The sequence below is a fragment of the Malaclemys terrapin genome, chromosome 2, assembly GCF_027887155.1.
Source record: "Malaclemys terrapin pileata isolate rMalTer1 chromosome 2, rMalTer1.hap1, whole genome shotgun sequence".
In the NCBI taxonomy this organism is placed as follows: Eukaryota; Metazoa; Chordata; order Testudines; family Emydidae; genus Malaclemys; species Malaclemys terrapin.
The window spans coordinates 39553039-39559038 of NC_071506.1; the positions used below are offsets into that span (position 1 = coordinate 39553039).

At 46.8% G+C, this 6000-nt stretch overlaps 1 protein-coding gene across 5 annotated transcripts in view; it reads right to left on the reverse strand.

Annotated features, from left to right (window-relative positions):
• VPS13B (vacuolar protein sorting 13 homolog B) overlaps positions 1–208 on the reverse strand; it is a 960935-nt gene extending 960727 nt beyond the window's left edge. For all 5 annotated transcript variants that reach the window (XM_054017509.1, XM_054017507.1, XM_054017510.1 and 2 more), the window contains exon 1: positions 133–208. The gene's annotated coding sequence lies outside the window, so the exon portion shown is untranslated. The remainder of the gene's footprint in view (positions 1–132) is intronic.
• Between the last annotated feature and the right edge of the window lie 5792 nt (positions 209–6000).

Sequence of the window (6000 nt, forward strand, 5' to 3'; positions counted from 1 at the left end):
GCCCCACCTGCCCAACACCCACCCCCAGCACTCTCCCCGCCCCTAACGCGGGCCCTAGGGCCCTCTCCCCGCCGACCCCGGCAGCCGGTCTCCTGAGCCCCGTCCCAGGCTAACCTGCCCGCAGCGCCTCACCGTGACAGCTGGCAGCCGCGGCCGTTACCGCTCGGCCGGGCAGTTCCGGGTTCCCCGGTTGGTGTCCTCCCCTCACGCGCCCCCCGCGCGTTCTCGGCGCAGGCTCGGTCGCGCTGCCCGGCCGGAAGGATCGGGCGGTGACACCGAGAGGCGGGAACGCTGCGCGGGCCTGGCCTGGCCTCGGGGCAGCAGCTGCGTGTTGGGGGCTCAGTGCCGCGGGGGGAAGACGATCGCTAGGGCAGGAGGTTAAATGGGGTCGGGGTAAAATCCCCCGGGGTGGAGATGGGGGGTAATTGTGCCTGGATAAAAGCCCGCGCCCCCCGTCCACACATGGAGAAGGTAGTACTATAACTTGGGATGGGGCTCTATTTAACCCCGTTATAGGCCGAGCCTGTTCATTTCTATGAGCCTTGTCAGGAGAGAGGGGTCTGTACAGTAGCAGCAGGGCCCACTGAAGGGAGAAAGAAGCCAGACACCCTTGAGCAGAAGCAAAGAGGGATAGACCTGCTGTGAGAGGGACAGGGTGAATGAGACTGGAAATCTCGCCCTAGGACACACAAGAAAAATCTTCCCTTCCAGGAGTTGCACTCTGCTGACCTCCACCATGAGGGAAGAGAACTGGGGGTACGGGGGATCCTCCTTTTTCCACCCCACTGTGTAATTTATTTAAAATACAGTAATTTTATTTATAAAATACAGATAATTGAAGTAACCAGCCTCAGTTTGATGTATGATATGTAATAGATTCATTTTAAATTGTGGACTAAACAGTGATAATTTTACTGTAATTTTTAAGAATGGGGCAGTATTGAAACTACAGTACCAGTACAGCATTATATTCACACTTTGCTGAGGGTCTTACACTCAATTCAATGGCATTTCTTTGTTTGTCTGTCCCTTCATAACATAACTTTTGAACACTACATCTGATCAATTGCAACGTTTTAGGGAATATTCTAGGCCTCAATGACCTGAACCCTTTTCATCTTCATGAAAATTGGAAAACAAGAAGAGGAGTATGAGGAATGTAGAGACCCTGCATCTGGTTAGCAGAGCCAGCAGTTTCAGCTGCTTCTAAATTGTCTATAAATCAAAAAACCAGTTGATAGCAGCCATTAACACCTTCCAGCATAACAATACTATCCTCTCAGCTCTGCCCATCCCAATACAATTTTAAAAAGCTGACACACTGATTGACGTAGCTCACAGAAAGAAAAGAAATAAAAATAGGAAGGGTAGAAGGCACATTGAGCCTCTGCCATAAGAGGAAGAATGAGGGATCCTTATATGGGGGAATTATGGGGCACACATAGCCCTGACATAGGGTGTAGGGGGAGAATAGAGGAAAATGGTATGGGGGGACAACAATGAGACACAGTCCCTGGCATGTGGCAAAAGTGGGGAATAGGAAGGGGGACACAAAGCTCCTATGTGATGGAGTGGGGAATGGAGGTCACACAGAGCCCCTGCTTGGGTTAGGGTGTTGTAGGGTGTCCCTGATGGAGAGGGGAGGATGGCACACGGAGTGGGGAATGGAGGAATGCAAGGAGCTCCTGGTGTGCAAATTGATCAACAAAGTGAAAGCAACAAAGTGACTAGTCACATGCGCATCTACTAGTTAAAGACGTCACTGGACTGAAGCACTCAGGGACTTAAATGTGGAGTAGACTTGGAATTTCTTTAAATCAACTATACAAAAACTATCTGAACTTTGCATCCCAAGTAAGGGGAAAAAAATGATTAGGAAAGGCTCCAGCCAGAGCTGGATGAATCATTACCTCAAAAAGATTATTAAGAGTATGTAGAAAGCTATAGGGAACGGAAAGGGAGATTGATCAGCAAAGAAAGCTACATATCGGAGGTTAGAAAATGTAGAAATAAAGTGAGAATTACTAAAAGTGATGATGAATTGCTCTTGCCAAGGAAATTAAAATATGAGGTTTTTAGTTATGTAATTGACAATAAGGAAGGATGAGGTTGGGTTGCTGTGCAGTGTGGATGAGAAGGAAATTAAAGTTAATCTAGATGTGGCCCAAAAATTAACTCAGTATTTTGCCTCATTTTTCAATAAGGATGATAATGTGAAATATTGGCATGAGGGCAGGACGACTTATGGAAATGAGTGTACAAAAATGGAAATTACCACATCTATGGAAGAAAAACTTAAAAGAGCTCAAATCGGGTGGCCAGATTATTTCCATCCTAGCATACTAAAAAGAACTGATACAAGAGATTGCTAGTCCAGTAGCAAGGATTTTTAATAAACCAGTCTATTCAGGGGTAGTACTCTATCACTGGAGAATAGCTAAAGTTGTACTTATATTTAAGAAAGGGGGAAAAAGTGATCTGGGCAATTACAGACCCATTAGTCTGACCTCAGTAATATGCAAATATTTAGAACAAATTGTGAAAGAAAGAATAATTAAATTCATAGATGTAAAAGAGTTGTAATGCAATGGATTTACAAAAGGTAAATCATACCAGACTGATCTGATTTCCTTTTTGAGAAAATAACTGATTTTTTTAGATAAGGGAAATATAGTAAATCTAATATATGTGGACTTCATGGAAGCATTTGACATGGTACCACCTAGGAAACGATTAGTTAGAAAAGATGGGTATGAGTATAAGAATTGTAAGGTGGATAAAGAACTGGCTAAAGGGGAGAAGGCCTTGGGTTGTATTGAAAGGTGAATTACTGGACTGGAGGAAAGTTACCGGTGGAGATTGGTCTTGGGACCAGTCTTATTCAATATTTTTATTAATGGAACAAAAAGTAGGAGTGTGGTAATGAAATTTAGTACATGATATAAAGTTGGCGGGCATGGTCATTACAGAGAAGGACTGGATATTATATAGGAATAGCTAGGTGAACTTGAAGCCTGGAGTAACAGAAATAGGATGAAATTTACTACATTTAGAAATAGTACAAAATGCAAGGTCATGCACTTTGGGTCTAATAATAAAATTTCTGCTACAAGTTGGAAGTGACAAAGGAGAGAGTCCTTGCTGTGTTTTTTGATCATAGTCATTCTATGTGCCACCAGTGTGATGTGGCTGTGAAAAAGGCAAATATGATCCTAGGATGAATCAGGCAAGGCATTTCCAGTAGAGATAGACAAGTATTAATGCCATTATACAAAGCACTGGTAAGAGCTCATTTGGAATATTGTATATAATTCTGGTCACCCATATTCATGAAAGATTAATTCAGACTGGAGCAGGTGCAGAGGAGAGCTTCTAGGATGATCTGGGAATAGGGGGCCTATCTTAGGAGAGGAGACTGGAAAAGCTTGTCCTGTTTACCCTCTCAAAACGAAGGTTGAGAGGGGTCATGACTGTTGTCTATAAATACATTGGGGGTTAACACCAGAGAGCATGAAGAGCTATTTAAGCTAAAGCAGGGTTTCTCAAACTTAATTGCACCGCGACCCCCTTCTGACAACAAAAATTACTACATGACCCCAGGAGGGTAGCCTGAGCCTGCCCGAGCCTAAGGACTTCAGCCGCAGGCAGAGGGCCTGTAACCTGAGCCCCATCACCGAGGACTGAAGCCCTTGGGCTTCGGCTTTGGCCCCAAACGGTAGAGCTTGGGCTTCAGCCCTGGGCCCCAGCAAGTCTAAGCCAGCCCTGGTAACCCCATTAAAATGGGGGCACGACCCACTTTGAGGTCCTGAACCACAGTTTGAGAACCACTGAGCTAAAGTAAAAACAATGAGGAATCCTTGTGATACCTTAGAGACTAATACAATTATTTGGGCATAAGAGAGTGTTGCCACAAGAAGAGACAGTTATTCACCTTGTGCAGTAACTGAGGTTCTTCAAGATGTGTGTCCCCATGAGTGCTCCACTTTAGGTGTTTGTGCACCCCTGCGCTCATAGTCGGAGACTTTTGGTAGCAGTGCCCGGTTGGGTTGCACATGCGTGGTCCCTGTCTCACGCTGTTCCAGACGGTTAACTGATGCTGTGCGACCAACCCCCACGCCGTTTCTTCTCTACTGCAGAGACTGATTAAGAAAACTCCGAAGTAGAGGGGAGGAGAGAGGATAGTGGAGCACCCACAGGGACACACATCTTAAAGAACCTCAGTTACTGCACAAGGTGAGTAACCTTCTCTTCTTTGAGTGCTGTCCCTGTGGGTGCTCCACTTTAGGTGACTTCAGAGCAGTGCCCTCCGATGGAAGGAGGGGGCTTCAGAGTAAGCGTCCGAACAAGGGATCAGATGTTGCCTGTTGCTCTAAGATGTAGTGCTGTGCAAAGGTATGGGCTGACGCCCAGGTAGCAGCTCTACAAATGCCTGTGATGGGTACAGTGTACAGGAAAGCAGTGGAGGTTGATAGGGCTCTAGTGGAATGTATGCATGAATCCCCATGTGGGGTTGGCGGTCGCACTGATGATAGCAGAGTTTTATGCAATCAGAGAGTCTTTGTTTAGAGATAGCGCTCCCTTGGAAACGTTTGGTCATGGATACGAACAGTCTGGCTGCTTTACGGAACGGTGTAGGAGCCGCGCTCCCAGCGCTGTAGCTACTCCCCTCATGGGGTGAATTTTTTTACAGCACTTGGAGAGCTCTCCCCCAGCACTGGTGCCATGACTACACAGCCACATTAAAGTGCTTTAACATTGGTAGTGAAGACATAGAATCACAGAAGATTAGGGTTGGAAGAGACCTCAGGAGCTCATCTAGTCCAACCCCCTGTTCAAAGCAGGACCAACACCAACCAAATCATCCCAGCCAGGCCTTTGTCAAGCCGGGCCTTAAAAACCTCTCCCTGGGTAACCCATTCCAGTGCTTCGCCACGCTCCTAGTGAAATAGTGTTTCCTAATATCCAACCTAAACCTCCCCCACTGCAACTGGAGACCATCGCTCCTTGTTCTGTCATCTGCCACCACTGAGAAGAGCCGAGCTCTATCCTCTTTGGAACGCCCCTTCAGGTAGTTGAAGGCTGCTATCAAATCCCGCCTCATTCTTTTCTTCTGCAGATTAAACAAGCCCAGTTCCCTCAGCCTCTCCTCGTGAGTGATGTGCCCCAGCCCCGATCATTTTCATTGCCCTCCACTGGATTCTCTCCAATTTGTCCACATCCCTTCTGTAGTGGGGGGCCCAAAACTGGACGCAATACTCCAGATGTGGCCTCACCAGTACCAAAGAGAGGGGAATAATCACTTCCCTCAATCTGCTGGCAATGCTCCTACAAATGCAGCCCAATATGCCATTAGCTTTCTTGGCAACAAGGGCACACTGCTGACTCATATCCAGCGTCTCATCCACTGTAATCCCCAAATCCTTTTCTGCAGAACTGCTGCTTAGCCAGTCGGTCCCCAACCTGTAGCAGTGCATGGGATTCTTCCATCCTAAGTGCACTTATCCTTGTTGAACCTCATCAGATTTCTTTTGGCCCAATCCTCCAATTTGTCTAGGTCACTCTGGACATACCGTTAGATAAAGATAAGCTGGCAAAAGCTTAGTTTGGACATAAGGGAAACACTGATAGTATGTTAAGGGTAAGTGGGGTGATTGTCCTTTTACCCTTCTTTCATTTAAGAAGTTTTCAATTTGAAGTGTTGCTGGATCCTCAATGACACTTGGAAGTACAGGTGGCACCAGGGGCCCAAAGCATCATTTTACAACTGCATCTGTTTAACCAGGTCTTTGTACGCGGGGGGGTGTTCCCTGCGGACCAGACACATGGAGGGTCATGTGGGGAGGTCACATGCCCCCCCCTTGTGTCTCTCCCAGGAGTACAGTACTGGCAAGAAATGATTTCTACTTGCACCACTGCGAGGGAGAGATCCACACACACCCCTCCTTCCCAGCTCAGGGGCTGCTGCAGCGGGAGAGAGAGAGGGCATATCCATCGCATTAG